At 35.6% G+C, this 18,708-nt stretch overlaps 1 long non-coding RNA gene across 2 annotated transcripts in view; it reads right to left on the bottom strand.

Annotated features, from left to right (window-relative positions):
- The window catches only part of LOC124078678 (uncharacterized), a 47,640-nt gene extending 30,183 nt beyond the window's left edge, over window positions 1-17,457 (bottom strand). Inside the window, exons 1-2 of one of the 2 annotated variants that reach the window (XR_006847011.2) lie at window positions 17,339-17,457; window positions 8,228-8,330 (exon numbers count right to left, since the gene is read on the bottom strand). This is a non-coding gene — a long non-coding RNA (uncharacterized LOC124078678). Of the gene's footprint in view, window positions 1-8,227; window positions 8,331-10,714; window positions 10,907-17,338 lie in introns of those variants that run through there. The other variant, XR_009225046.1, reaches the window with a different exon arrangement.
- Between the last annotated feature and the right edge of the window lie 1,251 nt (window positions 17,458-18,708).

The following is an 18,708-nucleotide window of genomic DNA, read 5'->3' as shown; positions in this document are numbered from 1 at the left end:
CTCATTAAATATGATGTTAACTATGGGTATTTTGTAGATGTTCTTTATAAAGTTGAAGAAATTCCTTTCTTCCTAGTTTGCAGAGTTTTTACCATGAATGAATATTGAATTTTGTCTAATTTTTTTTTCTGAATTCATTAATATAATCATGTGATTTTTATTCTTTAGCTTGTTGATATGATATATTATGTAAATGAATTTTCAAATGTTGAACCTGCCTGGCATACCTGGGATAAATCCCAGTTGGTTATGGAGTATAATTATTTTTATATATGGTTGAACTTGATTTTGCTAATACTTTGTTGAGAAGTAATAATTTGTAGTTTTCCTTTCTTGAAACTTCTCTTTTTGTTTTGGTATTAAGATATTACCTATTCATCTATTTTCTGCAAGAAATCTAGGGAATATTACCTATTCATCTATTTTCTGCAAGAAATTTCAGAGAATTGGTAAAATGTTTTCCTTAAATGTTTGATAGAAGCCACCAGTGAACCCATGTGGGTTCTTTGCTTACTGTTTTTTAATTTTTGGCCAATATCATGGATAGATACAAGTTATTCCAATTGTCTCTTTCTTCTTGTGTGAGTTTTGGCAGGTTGTCTCTTTAAAAGAATTGGTCCATTTCATTTAGATTATTAAATTTTGTGGGTACATAATTATCCATAATATTCCTTTATTATTCTTTTAATGCCCATGGTATCTCTAATGATGTCTCTTATTTCTGATTTTAGTCCTTATATTTGATATCTTAATCTTATTTTTTCCCTTAGCCTATCTACAGATTGATCGATTTTATTGGTCTTTTCATAGAACCAACTTTTGGTTTTTTGAAATTTTCTACTAATTTCTGGTTTTCAATTACACTGATTTCATCTCTACTTTTTATTATTTCTTTTCTTTTGCTTACTTTGGATTTAATTTATTTTCTTTTATAGTTTGCTAAATTGGAACTTAGATTATTGATTTTAAGTATTTCTTTTTTTCTAACATATGTATTTAATGCTATAAATTTCCCTCTATGTGCTGCTTTGACTCATCCTGCCTCTCCCTTTCCACCCCGCCCCAGTACTGAGGACTCAATGCAGGACCTTGAGCGTGCTAGGCAAGCACTCTACCACTGAGCTACATTTCCACTCTCATCCTAAGCATGATAAGTTGTATTTTCATTTCTATTGATTTTGAAATGTTTTTAATTTCCCAGAGGATTCATTTTTTGACTCATAGTTTACTTAGAAGTATGTTTAATACCATTTTTTTCCTGCCACTATCTTTCTATTGCTGATTTTTAGTTTGATTCTCTGTGGCAAGATGGTATACATTGTTCTGATTTCTATTCTTTAAAGCTTTTAAGGTATGCTCTTTTGTCCAGAATGGTCTGTTTTGGTGAACGTTCCAAGTAAGCCCCAGAAGGATGCATTATTATCATTGAATAAATTGTCTGAGCTCATCTATATCCTTACTGATTTTCTGTCCATTACTAATAAAGAAGTATGAAACTCTCCAACAGTAACAGTGGATTGGTTCATCTATTTCACTTTTCAGTCTATCAGCTTTTTTTCTCAGATATTTTGGCACTTTCTTGTTATATATATACATGCTAATTATTATTATTTATTCCTTTTGGAGGCTTATCATCATGTTATACCCCTCTTTATTTCAAATAACACCCCTACTCTGAAGCCTGTTTTGTCTAAAATTGGTATAACCAGTTGCATTTTCTTTTGATTAATGTTAGCATAAAATATCTTTTGCCATACACTCACTTTTAATCTATGTATTTTTATATTTAAATAGGGGCTCCTGCAGACAATAACAAATAGTGGGTCATTCTTGATCTCTGTTATTTATAGACAGATACCATGGTATATAGCCCATGGATGGTTAAAGTGATTATTGTTATAGTTGGAGTAATAGCTACCATATTCGTTACTGTTTTCTATTTGTTAAAAACAATCCTATTGTTTCTATTTGTTGCCCTTGCTTTTCATTCCCATTTTTGTCTTCCACACTTCTTTTACAGTTTAAGCATTTTATATTATTCAATTTTTGCTCCTTTCTTAGCATATCAATTATGATTTTTTTTATTTTTTAAAAGTAGTTGCCCCCCCCCAAAAAGTAGTTGCCCCCCCCCAAAAAAGTAGTTGCCCCAGGTTTTATAACATACATTTGCAATTAATCCAAATCAATTCATGCTATACAGCTTCATGAGTAATGCAAGTACTTTATAATAAAATATTCCTAATTCCCTCATTCTGTCACATATGTCATTGCTGTTACCTATGAATGCATAAGCATATGTTTATTTGTGGGCATTTATGAATGAAACACAGTGTATGTAACTGAATACATAGTTGCTATCATTTTTAACATTTAAACACAGTTTAACATTTTGAAAACATATATCAAATCAATTAATAAGAAAAAGCTTTTATTTTAACTTCCATTATTCTTTTAATGATGTTCTTCCTTTCTTTACCTTCATCTGGGTTTCTGACCTATATCATTCTCTTCTCTTGGGAAAACTTTTAAATATTTCTTTCAAGGTAGATCTATTGGCAACAGATTCTATTGATTTTTGTTTGGAAAAAGTCTTTATTACTTTTGAAAGGATAATTTCATACACTTGGTACAGAATTTTAGATCGGATTTTTCCTCTCTCAATGTATATATTCTACACTACTCTGCTTGCTTGGTTTCTGAAAAGCAGTCAGATGCAATTCTCCTTATCTGTGCTCTTCCATAGTTAGGTGTTGGGTGTGTTTGTGTTGGGTGTGTATGTGTGGGGGGGTTACTATGACTGGGTCTCCCTGGAGTTTTTAACTCTCAGACCTATCCACACTGATCCTGTAGCAATTGGAGTTTGGATTTTCCTACCCAGCACTGGTTCTCAAGGAAGTTTCTGCCCCAGTAAATTGGGATTCTCTGTATTTACTTGTCTCCAATTTGGGGAGTGGGGCAAGGCTCTGTCATCTCAATCTTCAGACAGACTAAGAAGAGTTGTTGCTATTTCTGTTTGTTCATCCTTTTATTTGTTGTTAAGGCCAAATGGTGACTTCTAATCTCCTAACGCAAGGGTCCAAAAATATAAATGTAGTTATCTCTATTTTTTAAAATATGTCTGATGATTGGATAGGTTTATCTATCATTCATCTGTTTTTAAGCTTTAAAGGTCAAAGCCATCTATGTAATTTTAAATTTAGAAAAAGTCTAACTTTGGTAACAGTGAGGCTGTTCAGAAGGTTGAAGTCTGCATGTTGGTAGGAAGAGATCCAAAGCTTTGTCTTCTCAGCCCCTCTCCTTATGGCTGCAGCAAATGCCTTTGTAGAGCACCTCAGTTGCCAATCATATTGGTCTCTCCAGCAGGGAGTTCCTGGAGGGTGGTGTGAAAGCTCTGGGTGCCTGAAGTGTAGGGGGTGTGTATCTGAGTAGCCAATCAAGGAAAGGAGGAACAGCACCCAACCCGGCTTCCTTCAGATATTTGCCCTGTAATAGACACTGGAAAGCCAAGGGGACAGGAGGATGATGCCCTTGGAATCAAAGGTAGAAATCTGTTTGCTGCGCAAAAAGACCATTTTGCAACTTGCCTCCTTTAAATAATCCTGCCGTGAAGGGTGTTATTTAGTTAACCCGGCCTAAGGCGATGTTTTAAAGGTGGAGGATTGCCCTGGTGATGAACAAATATGAGAAATAAACTTCCAGTGGGGCTGGGTTGCCTGCTGACTGTGATTTCCTGATGATCTATAACAATGGTTATTCACTAACAGCTGGCGCATGTCTCCCTAGGACAAAGCCACTGGGAAGAGCAGGCCTTCTGATTGGTGAACCAGAACCGTTTCCCTGGCAACCGTTAACTAGCACGTGTTTTATTGTTTCCAACTGCTTTTCCTGGGGTATTTGCAGGTGGTGGGAGATGCTTTCTTAAAGAGGGGTCATAACCTCATGAACTTTCAGATGTTGCTACAAATTGGGGAACAAAACATTTTTTTTTCTTTCAAATATTTTAAGTAAATCTTATTAAGTAGCATTTTCAGGACAGATGCAGCCCAACAGTTTTTCTTTTTTCCTTTTTGCCATTATTTCCAGATGTTATTAATTTTAAAGGCAAAGTTTCATATTACAATCATGATCTATAGGAAGGTAGTATTAGAAGTATGGTGACAGAATATGGTTTTGGCCTTTTGAGGTGTGTGTTCTGGGTCCACATTTTTCCTGAAAATGTGAGATAAACCATAAAATTTGAGTGTATTTTTAGTTGGCTTTTTAAAGCTTTGCATATTTTGCCTCTTCATAAATTAACTCAATGTTTTTTGCCTTTATTTCACTTCTCTTCCCATTTTGAACACACCAGAAAATTAATAGTGTTGTTATAAAACACAAAACTACATTAAACTTAATCATAATAGACTATCATTCTATATTTACTTGAAATATTTTGAAAGGACTGGTTAATTTCCAGATGGATAGCTCCCTCTTCTGTTTGGTTTGCAAAATTTGCATCTTTTGAAAGCACAGAAGGAAGATGCTCTATTTATCACAGAATTCTCTTTTGTGGCTGAAAGTGAATGTCGATAGCAAATTCGTAAATTGAAATATGGAGGATGCTTCCATTGTTCTATAATTTGGTTTAAAATAAAGCCATCTATCCTGCTGTAAATGGTGGCTAACAGAAAATGAAAACATTCTTTTCAATTAATATTGAGGTTTATCTACATCCATTTCTGAAAAAAAATTTTGCAGACCTGATCAATCACCTGCCTGAACTCTATTTGAAACACCTGGATTTTGGTCAAGTAAGCATTTGCCACTCAATTTGCACAGCATTCAAATAACATGGCCATTCTTCTCTTCAACCTGATTTGCAAGCCATTCCTGGTGAGTGTACTTCCTGGGTTTGTGAACCTGCACCTACTGATAAATAAGACCTCTGGCATTCAAATAATCGTCTGCAGGACCTCCTGATTTTTAAAGGTCTTTATGAAACTTTGTTCTTGAAATATTTTTCCTTTGTTTCCTTGGGTACAATTCATTCATTACAGCCAGTTAAGCTTATGCTCTGAAAATGAACACAGAATGATCTACAACCTAATTTCACAACCATAGAATCAAAAGAGCTGGTTAAACTATTTATGATAATGAGGGTACTCAGGTCCACCTTTCTAGAGATCAATGAAGTAATAATTTTTGACTATGAAGAGGAAAATGTTAATTAACTCAGACTTATCCTTCTCATTTCCCTAAATGGCAGGTGGTAGAAATTATATAACCCTAATTATATGAATGTATATTAGATGAACACTGTTCTCTCCAGTTTCCTTTTTTTAATTGATGCGTTATAATTATACATAATAGTGGGATATGTTGTTATATATTTGTACATGAACATAACATAATTTGTTCCATTCCATTTGGAATTCTGTTGTTGGGAGGGCACACCTCAGGCTTTTCTGAAAGAGAAATGACATTTTGCCTCATATCTTCCTGTAATATGTCTTTGTATTCTTTCTTATAAGTTTTTATGGGGGCACAAATTATATTGTATTAGAGAATACATTTGAACATTAGTGGAATAAGATCAGGAAACTATTCATTATAAATTTGGAGAATTTATAATATATTTGAAAATTTTAAATTACCTATTTATCTTGAAGTAGGCAAAATAACCAAGGCATCAAGTGTTAGATAATAAATTTCATATGGGATGAAGGATTGTTGGAAACTATAGACCAGAGCACACTTGATTAACTTTTCTTTTCATAGATGACCCTCTCAGGGATCTTTCAGGGTCCTGCAGCTAGCAGGTGTGGGTTTTTTTTTTTTTTTTTTCTGGCTCCCAGTGCTCTTTAGCCCAGGCCACAGAGCACAGCATTCAAGGAGTTTTTGCCTTAGGGTACTTGGCTGTGGCTCCATGAATACTGATTCCCTGATTTCTTTCCTTTTCTGAGGGCAGACTCTAGCTCCATTTTACAGAATTGCATCTCACTGACTTCTTAACTGAGTGACTTTAGGCTAGTTAACCAGCCTCTCTCTACTTCAGTTTTTACTTCTGTGAAATGACAGTAATAATAGTGCATCTCTCAGAGTTGAGACCAATAATATGTGTGGCACTATGCCTGACACAAGGTAAGTACTCAATAAACATTAGCTATTATTGCCTTTCTTCTTCCAGTGTGTATGTTGTGTTCTTAATTTAGGCTGCAGCATGCACCATTTTTTTTTTTAAATCATGTTCTAAAATAACTGAAGGCTGTATGCTTATTTTCATAGCCAGCATTATATGTAATAGCCAAAAGGTGGGAGCAACTGAAGTGTACATTGACAGATGAATGGATAAGCAGAATGTTGGTATATACAGACAATGGAATATTATTCAGCCTTAAGAAGAAAATAAATTCTGATACATGATACATCATGGATGAACTTTGATGACATTTTGCCAAGTAAAATTAGCCAGTCTCAAAAAGACAAATATAGTATGATTCCTTATATAGGAGATACCTAGAATAGTCACAGACATAAAAACAAAAAGTAGAATGGTGATTGCCAGGGGCTGGAAGGAGAGGGAAATGGAAAGCTCTTGTTTAATGGGTATAAAGTTTTGCAAGATGAACAGAGTTCTGGAGACTGGTTGCACAACAATGTGAATGCACTCTTAAAAATGGCTTAGATGATAAGTTCCGTGTGTATTTTACTACAGTTAAAACAAAAACAATTAAAGGGCCTAGTGCAATTAGAACAAATTAATTACATTAGTTAGCCCTGGACATGTGGACACTCAGGTCCCAGGGCTCTGGGCCAGTGCTGTAGGTTAAAACTGAAAAGATCTGGGTGAGTGGCTAAGTATGAGATTGTGATGCCCAAACATCTTTTTTAGTTCTGGTTCCTTCCTCCAGGATTGCTGACTTCCTGTCAAGGATGGACTTAATTCCCAGGGCCTTAAAGTTTATGGACTTGGATGAAATTTCAGAAGCACACTTCCCCATAGTCACGTGAAGAAAACCCTCAGAGACTCTTTAAAAAATGCAAATGCATGAAAAGCAAATTTGATTCAGCAAGTTTACCATTAACAAAACCTTCTTGGGGGTGGGGGTGGTACAGGCTGTTAGGAAGAAGCTTAGCAACTGCCCTGTTGAACAAAGCAAGCAAAGACGCAGAGAGGAGGGGAGAGGGGGAAAAAGCTGCATTTTGGTTTAGGACTTTTTTTTTTTTTAATTCCAAATTTCTGTTTAATTATCATTATTATCTACAAGTGATAAAAACAAGTGTTACCAGGATAAAATAAAAAAACAACTGGAGAAGGGCTTATGCTAAATTGGCATTTGAAAATTTCTTATAATAATCAGATGTAAAAGCTGTCTCCTTTTTATTTAAATTAAGGAATTACTTTTTACATTTGATATTTGGTATGCATTTAATTTCAGTGCAATAATATTTAGTTAATATCTACCATGTAGTGAAGGCCAAGGGTCTCAGTAGAAAAACCACTGGGTTAGGGCTTAAAAAAAAGTTTTAAAAGAAGGTAAAGACTTCAAAGCTTTTTAAAAAATTTTTAATTTAATGATTAAAATAATTAAATATACTGGGAATCATAACATAGTATGATCCATATAAAATTCCTTTTATGGATCATGGAATTTATATATATATATAAATCATGGAATTTACATATATATATATATATATATATATATATATATATATATAAATTTATATATATATATAAATCCCATGATCCATAAAAGGAATTTTATATACATATATAAAAAATTTTTGCAGAGGAAATTATTCATTTATATTTTAGGGAGACAAGCATCTTTTTAGACACACTTGTAGGGAACAACCACTATACTAGTGGATGTACTTGCTCAAGCTAGCATTAAAAAGAGAAGGTATCCTTCTTTAGTCAACTTCTCAAAAATAGCAACTAAAATGCTTGGTAATAAGTCAGGTTTAAAGTCTGTCATTTTCAAAGTTCTTCTTTAAAATTTGTAGTTTTTGTCCCTTTGAAATAACAGGAATTGTTCTTTAAATGTTATATGCATAAAATAAAATTAGCATTGAAATATAATTATTAATTTATTCAGGACCACCACCCCAACACTAATTTCAGAAGTCTTAATAAAAAGCCTGGGCTTATGATTTTGCCAAAAGGCTCTTTTATTATCACCCCAGCAGATCAATAATAATCTTGAAATTACGGAATATACATAAAGGAAAACATCAGACTTACCAAAGCTTACAGCTGTAACAGTGCATGACACAAGGCATATTTGGGTGACATTGTTCAATTTCCTGCCTTTCAGCATCAGGTACTTTCTCTGAGCAGCTGAAGTCTTTAGACATAGGCAAAACAAGAAAGGGGGCAGTTTTCAAAAATCAGGAGCTCTGAAAGGTAAAAACAGGCCTGACAAACACCTCTAAACATATCAATGTCTTAAAAGAAACATTTCCCTTTTCATTCTCAATGTTTCTATTTGAAAAAATACCCACCTCCCTAAGGATTCTTTTTAAAAACATGTACCCTTCTGAGAGGTAGACACCATTAAGTTAATTTTTAAGGGTTCACAGTTAGCTTATAACCAAAAGTGAAACTTTGGCGGCTTTTGAATCCTTTTCAAGTCATGAAACCTTAGAGACAAACTAAAGAGAAAAAGATCAGATCCCAGCCTACCTCTTTCAGCCCAAGAGAATTCCCTTTCCAAGTAATTTCTTAAGTAGGGAGGCTGTGTCAGAACCCCCAGTTCTCCTCCTTAGAAGTTACTAAATCAGCAGAAAGACCGACAATAATGGCACATGAAATCTAAGTTTTGTATAGGAAACAGTCAGGCCGTCTACACTTTGTTATTCACTTGATAGACAGAGCCATTTTGACAGCCCTAACCTTGGAAACCACAGGTCCTGCTGAGCTCAGCAGGAGTCAAACGCTGAGTACCATCTGTCAAAGCTTTATTTCCCCCTCCTTATCCACGCCTTTACTATAAGATGCTAACAAGAGCACAAGAGCGCTGAATGAAACTCTCTAACTACATTTAAACTTGTGTGCATTGTAACAGTAATGTTCGGGAAAGAATTCACTCTCAGAATCTACCAAATTTGAGTGAACCATATTGATTATTCTGTGCTCTTTCTTAATGGTTATCGACAGAAGGAAGTATGGGTTAAGGAACTCCATAATCACACTCTAAATAACAAATATCCCCCCAATTAGGAAACTGCGCAACATTATTTTATGGTTTTGCCAACTTTGTAACTAAAATAATGGATGGTTTGGAAAGTTGTCAATGTGTACAAAAACAGCAAATTCACTTCTTTCCAAAACAGAGATTTTGATAAGTTAAATTCTGGCTTTATAAAAGAAATCTCATTCCGAACACATACTCTCTCCCTCTCTCTGGCATAATCAATTCTAAAAAATTAACAGGTCTAATCATAATAAAATCAATTAAATCAAGTCTGGTATTGGCTCATGCAGCATTTGTGTAGAAGAAAATATATCAACTGAAAACAACAGAACTAGAAAGGGCATTTCTTTCCATTAATTGTTACCAAAATGTTGCAATTTTTTTACATGAAATACTTTTAATCCTTAAGCATTTGGCATATTTTTTTTGAAGTAGAAGTTTATTTTATATTTCATTTAAAAATTTTGCATTTAGTGAAAAATTTGGACAGTTATTAAAATCCTTAAATTTAAAGTACCATTTCCAACACACAGTACAGAATTTTAGAGGACATTTCTATAAATAGGGAATAAAATAACAGAAATTTAGAATTTAAAAGTTGAAGAAATAGAGGTCTTTTTAGCATAATTATTCACATTTTAATTTTCAGTTATTTTCCTTAAAATATCACAGTTTCATTTTGCTGTTATTTCCCTGTATATTTCCTCAAATGCTGAAAATATAGTTATTTGAGATACTACATGTCATAAGAATAATGTTATATGTACTTTATAATATACTGAAGCAAAAATTGTGTACTGGTTATTCACATTGTCAAGAAGATATTGTGAAGAATTTTAAAAGTAACTAATGACTGCTTCACCCAGATCTGCACTTTTCACATTTTTCTGAATGTGCTGTGCACATAAATCTTGCAGATTTGAGAACCCTGACATGTAAACTCTTGAATGTATTTATTTAAAATATTTTAAATAAATTGCTCATCCAGAAGGAGATTTTATTATATAGAGTAACTAAGACATGATTTGTTTTGCAATGTCAAAACTAGATAACTAAAAAGTTTCTAATATGAAGTCTGTTTTTTTTTTTTTTGTCCATCAATTTCAAAGACATTGCTATTTGTATGTTTGTGAACATATACTCGAAGACATTTTAAAGAAATACGAATAGATAATATGAGAGTTGAGGCTTTGCCCCTTGTCTGGTCTTCCTTCACCTGCCTTCATCCTACCACGAGAGAGGCTGATCTCATTTAGGAAGCTGTCTTTGCCTACAGGCAGGGTCCCTGCTCAGCACACACTATCTCCACCTGCATGCTGATGCCTGGGATCCTTTCTCCTGAGGGCAGGATGCAACTTTCATTGCATTGAGAGGGAAGGTTCCAGTATCCCGGAGGGTGAGCCGGCGGTCTTAAGAGAATCTTACTGACAGTTACTCTGAGAGCAAAGAGTAGCAGAGGAGCACAGGAGGGGAGGTATCTCCAGATGGAAAAGGAGTGAAGACAGCAGGGGAGACTGGCTTCTGCAGGGTTTTACCTAAGAAGGACTGTTGGATGTGTCCACCCAGTCGCCTTGCTTTGCATCACCGTGTGTAGACTTTCTTGATCCTCATTGTTTTGCTGTTAATTGTCAGAATCTCAGAGTTAAACAGATGTTAAGGGTCATTTAGTCCAACCCTTCATTATAGAGATGACGAAACTGAGACCCAGACAAGTGTACTCTGTGGTTTATCTACACCCTGATTTAAAAACAAGACAAGAAAAGAAAAAAGAAAAAGCCAAGTTTTTAATGGGATTCAAATGTGTTTAAATCCATCCAGAGATGTTGTTCCTGTAATTTAATTTAATAAATTGGTACCATCAATATACAACTCCATTGCACAGGTGGGGCAGCCGTAACAGAAGAACTGATATAAATGGATTCTGACCCCTTGTCTCTGGATTACCAGGCTGGGTGTCACCTACAGAACTATTGCATCTTAAAATGCAAAACAGGTTTCTGTTGCTTGCTGTGTGTGCACCAAAACTGATATTGCTTCAGGGGTATTTAAAGATGCCACCTAAAACTGTGCCTTCTTCAAGACACACACACTCTAGTGTGTTGACAAGTCTGTAGGGTCACCACAATTAGGGAGCTGTTTTTGTCCCCATCTTAGAAAGTGGAGAGTTTTTCTCCCAAGTTACTTTCTACCTTTTCTGTGATCTTTCTTTAGAACTATACAGATGTGAGACCCAATATCTGGTTTAAACCACATGAGGAAGTAGATAGTATCATCTCTCTATTTCTAAGAAGCTGAGTGTGCTCCAGCTTCTGTTTTCCTCATCTGTAAAATGGGGATGATCATATTACTGATCTCTGAGGGTTTAATGAGCATGAGCAATGCTGGTGAAGATTTCAGTGTTGAGTGAGTGCTCAGGAATGTTCAATTTGTTATTAGTATCCACGGAGTTCAGGGTCAGAGTTAATGATAATTTATGGTAACTGTATTAGGTCTCATGATTACTATATTTGTCTTCATTTTTCCATCTGTAATACTTGTTTTCTTTTAAGGAAATAATAAAAACAATTGAATAACTACTGAAAATTAGAAAACAATAATCTGTATCCTATTTATCTTGATACAGAATATGATGGGTTTCACAAATATTTTCCTTTTTTTTCCTAGAAGTCTACCTAACTTTACACAGTTGGAATCATGATATACTACCATTTTATAACCTGTTTTTCCTCTTGACACTATACCAGAGTTTTTCATGTGGCTGCTAAGTCTAGGGGAATATCATTTTAAGTGAACAAATATTCTGTAATTTGTCATATCCTGATGAGAGAGTATTTTGGTTGCTTTTAGTTTTTCTGTTACAAATTATATACAATTTTATTGTATATAACATTTTCTTCTTTGAAAATATTTTCTTAGATGATATTTGTAGAAATTAGATTCTAAATTAGAATTTGAATAGTTTTGTAATATTGCTACTTATTGCTCAATCTGCTTTTCTATTTCCACTAATCTTATTTTATAAGGTTTATCATATCATTGTTTTACAAATATCTCCATGAGGATCTGTATTGGACTTCCACTCTGCTTTTGAAAGATGTGATTTGCTCAAAGTCAGGGGTTCTGCCAGCACTTGAAGCCCTCTTTCAGCTATACCAGTGATGCTAGTGGGAAGTAATTCTCAAGGTCCAGACATAGAACAGCAAGCCATATATATGTTCAGGACCAGTTGAAACAGCAGAAAGGGCAGAAATTCAGGAGTTGGGAGTTCTGAATACAAATCCTGCTACCACTAATCATCTACTGTTTGACCTTGGTCTCTTAACCAAACTATAGATCCAATGATGCTTGCCCATATTTTCTGGGGAGTTTGAGGCTTAGATAAAGCACCAGAGTGCTCTTTATGCAGGTGAATCACTATGGGAGCAAAGATAGCTTCTTGTTCTCTGAATCCTGAGTATGAGTTGCTCTAAGAAGCTGCAGTACAGTGTTTCTCAGACTTGACTATGCATGTGAATTATCTGGGGATCTTGTTAAATTCTCTTTCAGTAGGCTTGGGTGTGCTTGAGATTTTGTGTTTCTAACAAACTCTCAGACAGTTCTGCTGTTGCTGCTGCTGCTGTTTCATGGACCACACTTTGAGAAGCAGCCACAGAGTACCAGTGGTCGGTCTTTCATTTGCATGGATGACTGAATCAGTTGTACAGAGCAGTTTACCCATGAAGCAGTTCTAATAAGTGAATAAAGGATGAAGATTAATAGTAGCTGGCCAGATGCCCCTAGAGTGGTGTCTAATATGCTAGAATGTGTGACTATTCTGACCTGTTTGTGGAGGAAATATTGTCTGATCTGTTTCCTCTTTAAAGCTTGAGATCCCCTGAACCTAGTAATGTCCCTTTCACTAAAATGTGGTAGGAAGTGGAAGGCAGCAACCTGGAATCATGGAGTAATGTGGAAAAGCCCTAGCCTTTTGCTCTTATCATTTCCCTTATCTGAGCACAAACTTAAAAGTGACCTCTTCTATGCTCATTTTCTTATTTTGTATGGTCAGTGATTCTACCCAAATCCCCTTAAAAGCTAAGAAAATTTGCCAACGGCACCTTTGAAGCCACAATGCCTTGTTACAAATCTTTCCAAACATCTGCTGCATGAAAAGAAGCAAGATCCTGCCGTGGCTGGGGGGCAGGAGGGCAATTCGGAAGTGGGATATCCAGGGGCAGCTCTGCAGAGGCCCTTTCTCTGCGTGCAGGGGGCTGGGGAGGCTCCTGCACCTGTTCTTACATTCCTGCTGGCTTCTGTTGTTTGTAGTTGCTGTCGAAGGCATCCCAGGAGAGGACTGGGCCAAGCCTTGTCAGGCAACAAGAAAAGCCCGGAGTGTGGCGGTTGGCCTCACAAATGTTAGGATGTTCACTGTCCCTGTAGGGACTCTCATTTCCCTTTCACATCACCACGAGGCTGATGTCAAAAGGAACTCCTTTGAGTTTAGGTATTGTGGCAGAGAATGGTCTTTTGAAACTCAGGTGACATGGATAGCTTAGTTTCATTTTTCTAGAACTAGAATGCTACCAGCAGGACTCAGAGGTCCATGACCATCTGGCCCTGTGGAATTATTCCCTAGAGAGTAGAAAGCACATTTTCAAGAAGAAAGAAGAAATCCTAGGTTGGGAGAGGAAAAGTGGTGGGTCTGAGCATTACACCCAGGCCTTGAAAGATGAGCCTTGCTTTCAAGGAAAATAGTTGAAGGGAGAATATAATATGCACTTTTGTTTTTCTCTGCAAACCTTTTGGTGGGTTGCTGCATGCAGTTATTTTAACTTAATAATGCTTTGTCCTTACTATCATTGTAAGCCTTCACTTTAGGGTGTGTGAACAGTTCATGATAGAAGAAAGACACAGATTTTTGACTGTGTGTATGTGTGTGTGCTATTTATCTTATAAGTGGTTGGCCATAGGATTCTTTTGTCTATGATTAAAAGTTTTTCTTCTTGTTCCTTCATCATCAAAATCTTGGTTTATAATCTAAAGCTCAGAAAATAGCTTCTGAAGTACAGTGAACTAGTTTTTAGGGGATGCTTAGCCAGCAGATCTTATGTTATTAAAAGATAATTCAGTAAAAAATGAATTTTTTAATTGCTAAGAAGATAGTGTTTGCAATCAAAAGCTGATGCCCCTCTTTAGCACAGACACCCCTTAATTCTCTGATGGCTTTAGAGCAACATAAAGTTACAGTCTATATTTCAGAATAAACTTATTTATCAGAAATATAATCACTCAAAACATATCAGGAGTGCTGGAGCTGTAGCTCTGTGGTAGAGCACTTGCTTCACAAGTGTGAGGCACTTGGTTCGATCCTAGTACCACATAAAAACAAATAAAGGCATGGAGTCCATATACAACTTGAAAATATATATGTATTTTTAAAAAATCAGGAATTCTGGATTTTATTTCCTCAAAATCTTAATATTTTAGGTTTCAGTGTATTTTGATTATTACAAACAATGTTTGTGCTACTAAGGTTTTTGGAGCCTTTTAAAATCTAAATTGGAACTTTTGCAAGATCTCTTCCTGAGGATATTATTTTCCGGCTATTCAGTGGGAAGAATCTCTGCAAGCTTGGTTCTTACCCTAACAATTGTGCTTGGCTATGAATAGGGGAACTGACTAAGCTTAGGATAGTTGGAAGTGTTGTCAGAGGAGAGATAGAACTACTGTAAAGGGGACAGAAATTGCCAGTCTTTCTGCCCCTCAAAGTCTTTCTTCCTGCTTTTAAGGTCAGCAGGAGGATATTGACTCCAGAGAAAAGCCTGTCACTTCAGGGAAAGAACTAGCCTGTGGTATTGTGAACTGTTTCTTTCTAACTTCCAGCTGGAGCACAAGAGAGACTGCTTAGAAGCCCAACTCTCTGGGAGAACTGCCTTTTGCTGGGAGACTGTCAGTAAAGGGTTATCTTCCACATGGTCATCCAGCAGCCTTTACATGAGTTTTTACATTTCATTTTGGAGGGGCTCCAAAAAGGAATAAATATTTTATTATAGAAAAAAAAATAAAAAAGGTAAACCCTAGTATGAACTCATCAAACCAAATTTAATTTTTTTCTTGGAGGTAAAGGAAAAACCACGATGACATTGTACTCCTGAAAGTTGTATTTTTTAAGCACCCTAAAAGCATACATATTCATTTGTAAACTCATGTAGTAATTGACTTATAGAAACCTTGAAACATGTTCTGTCAGAGTAAAATGTTGTTTCATGATATTTATTCAGCCTATAGAATAGATTTCTCCACACAGTAGCCTTCCTGGCAATGAATATATTGTTTATTGGTATATGCTTTATGGGAGTAAGCACTTCTAGTACATTTTTCATGCCTAAGGAAGCTAACAGAGGTATGGCATGATTAAGTTTATAGGTCATGAGATAAATTTACATGGAGAGCCAAGTTTCCAGCTTTGAGCAAATGACTTATCTGTAATTTGATGCAAGTAAAATGACTGACCTTTCAAATGTTTGTTGGGTTTCAAGTGTCCGGAACAATCAATATGTACATTATTGTTTATATTTTATGCTCCTGATCCCATTAATGTATGCCTATAGAGTGCTGGGACACCATTAGTTTCTGATACTTCTGAAGCTATTGGGTGGCATTTATCAAACAGGAAGGCAGCACATATTGACTTGTGACAGTTTTTGCATTTCTTGAGCTCAATGTTTCATGAGCTGCTTATCCAGTTTGGATAAGCAAGGCTTTTATTGCTCCAAAGCCTCCTCAATTAAATAATAATGAACCAATTTGTTTAAAATGAATCTTTAACTTGCAGACTCATTAATTTCTCCATTGTTAAGTGTCAGAAGAAGGGTTCTTAGGCAAGGGAAATCAGAGAAGTGTGGTGGAGTGGAATGGTGGCTTGTGGAAGAATGACTGGCCCTGTCTCTAACTAGCTGTGTGACCATAGCTAAGTTTCCTAATGTTCTTGAGTCTCTGGTTCCCCAATTATGAAGGGGGTGAGGTGGACCCGAAAATCACCAAAATCCCTTCCAGCTTAGATATTTAATGGATAATGGAAAGTCAACAGGTAAATAACATGAGCAATGGTGCAGCCCTACCAGTAAGCGTAAACCTGAGAAGTTGGGGAGTTCTTCAAACTCCCCTTTGAGTAAGGAAATAAGAAAAATCAGCATTCCCTCCTTTTGCCTGGAATATACTGAACCCATTTTGGTTGTCTGGGAGGGAAGTATTACACACGCACGTGTACACACACACACACACACACGTTTACTTTCTCTTTACCTCATTCTTTCCCATTGCAGTCACCTTGGCCCTATCCTATCTAAAGGTACTTAGAGTGAAAAGTGCCACCTGTTATGGGGGGGGGGCAGGAACTCTTGAGTTATTCATTGAAGAGATAGGGGACAGCTACTCCTGTATTAATTAACTCTCTACGTTTGTGTAATTTGAGATTCTAATGACTTAAAATTAACCATCCACAGTCCAATTAAAAAATCATGAATTGATGAATTGGATTCTAAATTCTCTGTGTTATCGACAAGCTGCTGCATCATTGAAGCCATAAGACATGTCATCCATTATTAACTTTGATGGCATTAAAAAGGATAAATTAGATCTTTTAAGCAGAAATGAGTTCTTGCAAAGACTGCCTTTCTAAAGTGGACATGGTTTCAATTTTCTCTGAATTTCAGCCCACTTATTTGTTTGAATTTATTCTTGTTTCACTTAGATTTTATTGATTGTTTAGTAAACAGTAACTGATGATAGAGGCTTCTTAATATGAGCAGATAATTGATAATCAATGTGTAATGCAGTTTAAATGATAAAATACTTTTGCTAGGAATATAAGGCCTGACACAAGGAACAGAAATACCTTCATTTAAAAATTAAAGTTCACAATGATAATTTTTAAAAGAAAAATGTACAAAAATTTATATTTATTAAGACAACAGCAAATATATAGCAACCTAAACATAAAACATGCTATTTCTAAGGCATATTTAGACTATAAACATATACATTTAGGAATAAATTAATGTTCTCAGAACTCTTGTGATTTGCCTTAAGATAAGACAAGAACTAATAAACACAATACAAAATAACATTCAAAATTTAAACTCAGTAACTGATTTATAACAGAGGCAAAATATTCTTACCTTGACTTTTGCAAAACTCCTTAGTATCAGTGACTTCAACCTAAGCCAAACTTTAGTTTCAAATATAGAATCTTGCTTTTCTATCTTTATAGATATGAATTTCCCATTAACAGCTCCAATATCTATTGCACTACAAGTTGTACTGGGGATAAAAATGACTTAGGCAAGTTTTTATTACTTCAAATTGAGCCTGCCCCCTTTCCCATGATCCCTTTGCGTATCTCATTATTGATTAAAGTTATGCTGTGTTTTGAAACTCAGGAATTACCAGGGCAGTGTTTTATTTGACTGTTTATCTTTTTAGCAAAACTGTTGCCATCTCTGACCTTTCAAAAATGTTTATGACAAGGTGTTTGCCATTAATTGCATGCAGTGGGGAGTAAGAAGCTTCCTGGTTGGGTCTTGTATTTATTAAAGAGGTAAAGTTTCCTTGCAAAATTGGAGTTTTAGAGGAGACAAGTTTTAGTTGTTTTTACTTTTAAAATAGAAATATAGCTTGAGAAAATTACTATTTTATGATGAGCAGATCTATTAACAGAAGGACAAAGTAGGAAAACACATAGGTTATATAAAGTATGCCATAGCTCTGCTGGCCCAGGTCTGTTTGTCATCTTTAGTGAAAATGCAAAAAAAAAAGAGATATATAATTGCAGGTTGTAAAGAACTTAAAGGTCATACTATCATACCACTAGGTGCAGGAAAATCCCTTAATTAATGTTAGACACCATCCTATGAACTTACAGAATGTATGTATTCATTTAACCTTCAAAACAACTTTGGAAGCATGAAGTATTATTATTTCCATTTTATAGGCAAGGAAATTGAAAAACAAGGAGGTGATACACTTTCCTAGAACTAATGGTAGTGGTAGAGTCAGGATATCAACCCAGGTGGTTTGGCCCTAGCAGATAAAGCCTCCTTTGTCCTTCTGTACCCTTCTTCCCATCACTGTGCAGACTAATACCCTATTTGATTTTAGTTGTAGCATTTATTTGCTAGGTGAAATGATCCTGTCCCTTTTCCTTTGCCCACCTACTGTCTATCTATACCTCATCCACTCCTTTGGACTCTTAAGTTCCATAATAGCAGGAACTCTCTTTTTCACTCTTTTCCCCCAGGCCTAGAGCAATGATACATGAAGTGGTTTCTTAATAAATACTACATGAATGAATGATTAGAGAAAAATGCAATAGGGACATTGCATTTTTCTCCTCTAGTGAATGTGGATGGGGAATCCTCCCAGCAGCAGAAGCCAGAATGATGAGAATGGGAACATCAAGAGTGGGCTCAGCGCTTACAAAGGTTGACGGTAAGGGAAGACAGGGGACTGAGTAACAGCAATTGTGGTTTTATGCTTTCATCAGAAAACC

Source organism: Marmota monax, unplaced genomic scaffold, assembly GCF_021218885.2.
Source record: "Marmota monax isolate L192 unplaced genomic scaffold, Marmota_monax_Labrador192_F-V1.1 WCK01_AAM20220418_F8-fsc00015, whole genome shotgun sequence".
Taxonomy (NCBI): Eukaryota; Metazoa; Chordata; class Mammalia; order Rodentia; family Sciuridae; genus Marmota; species Marmota monax.
Note: the sequence above shows the minus strand (reverse complement) of the source record. Positions and strands in the feature narration are given on the sequence as shown.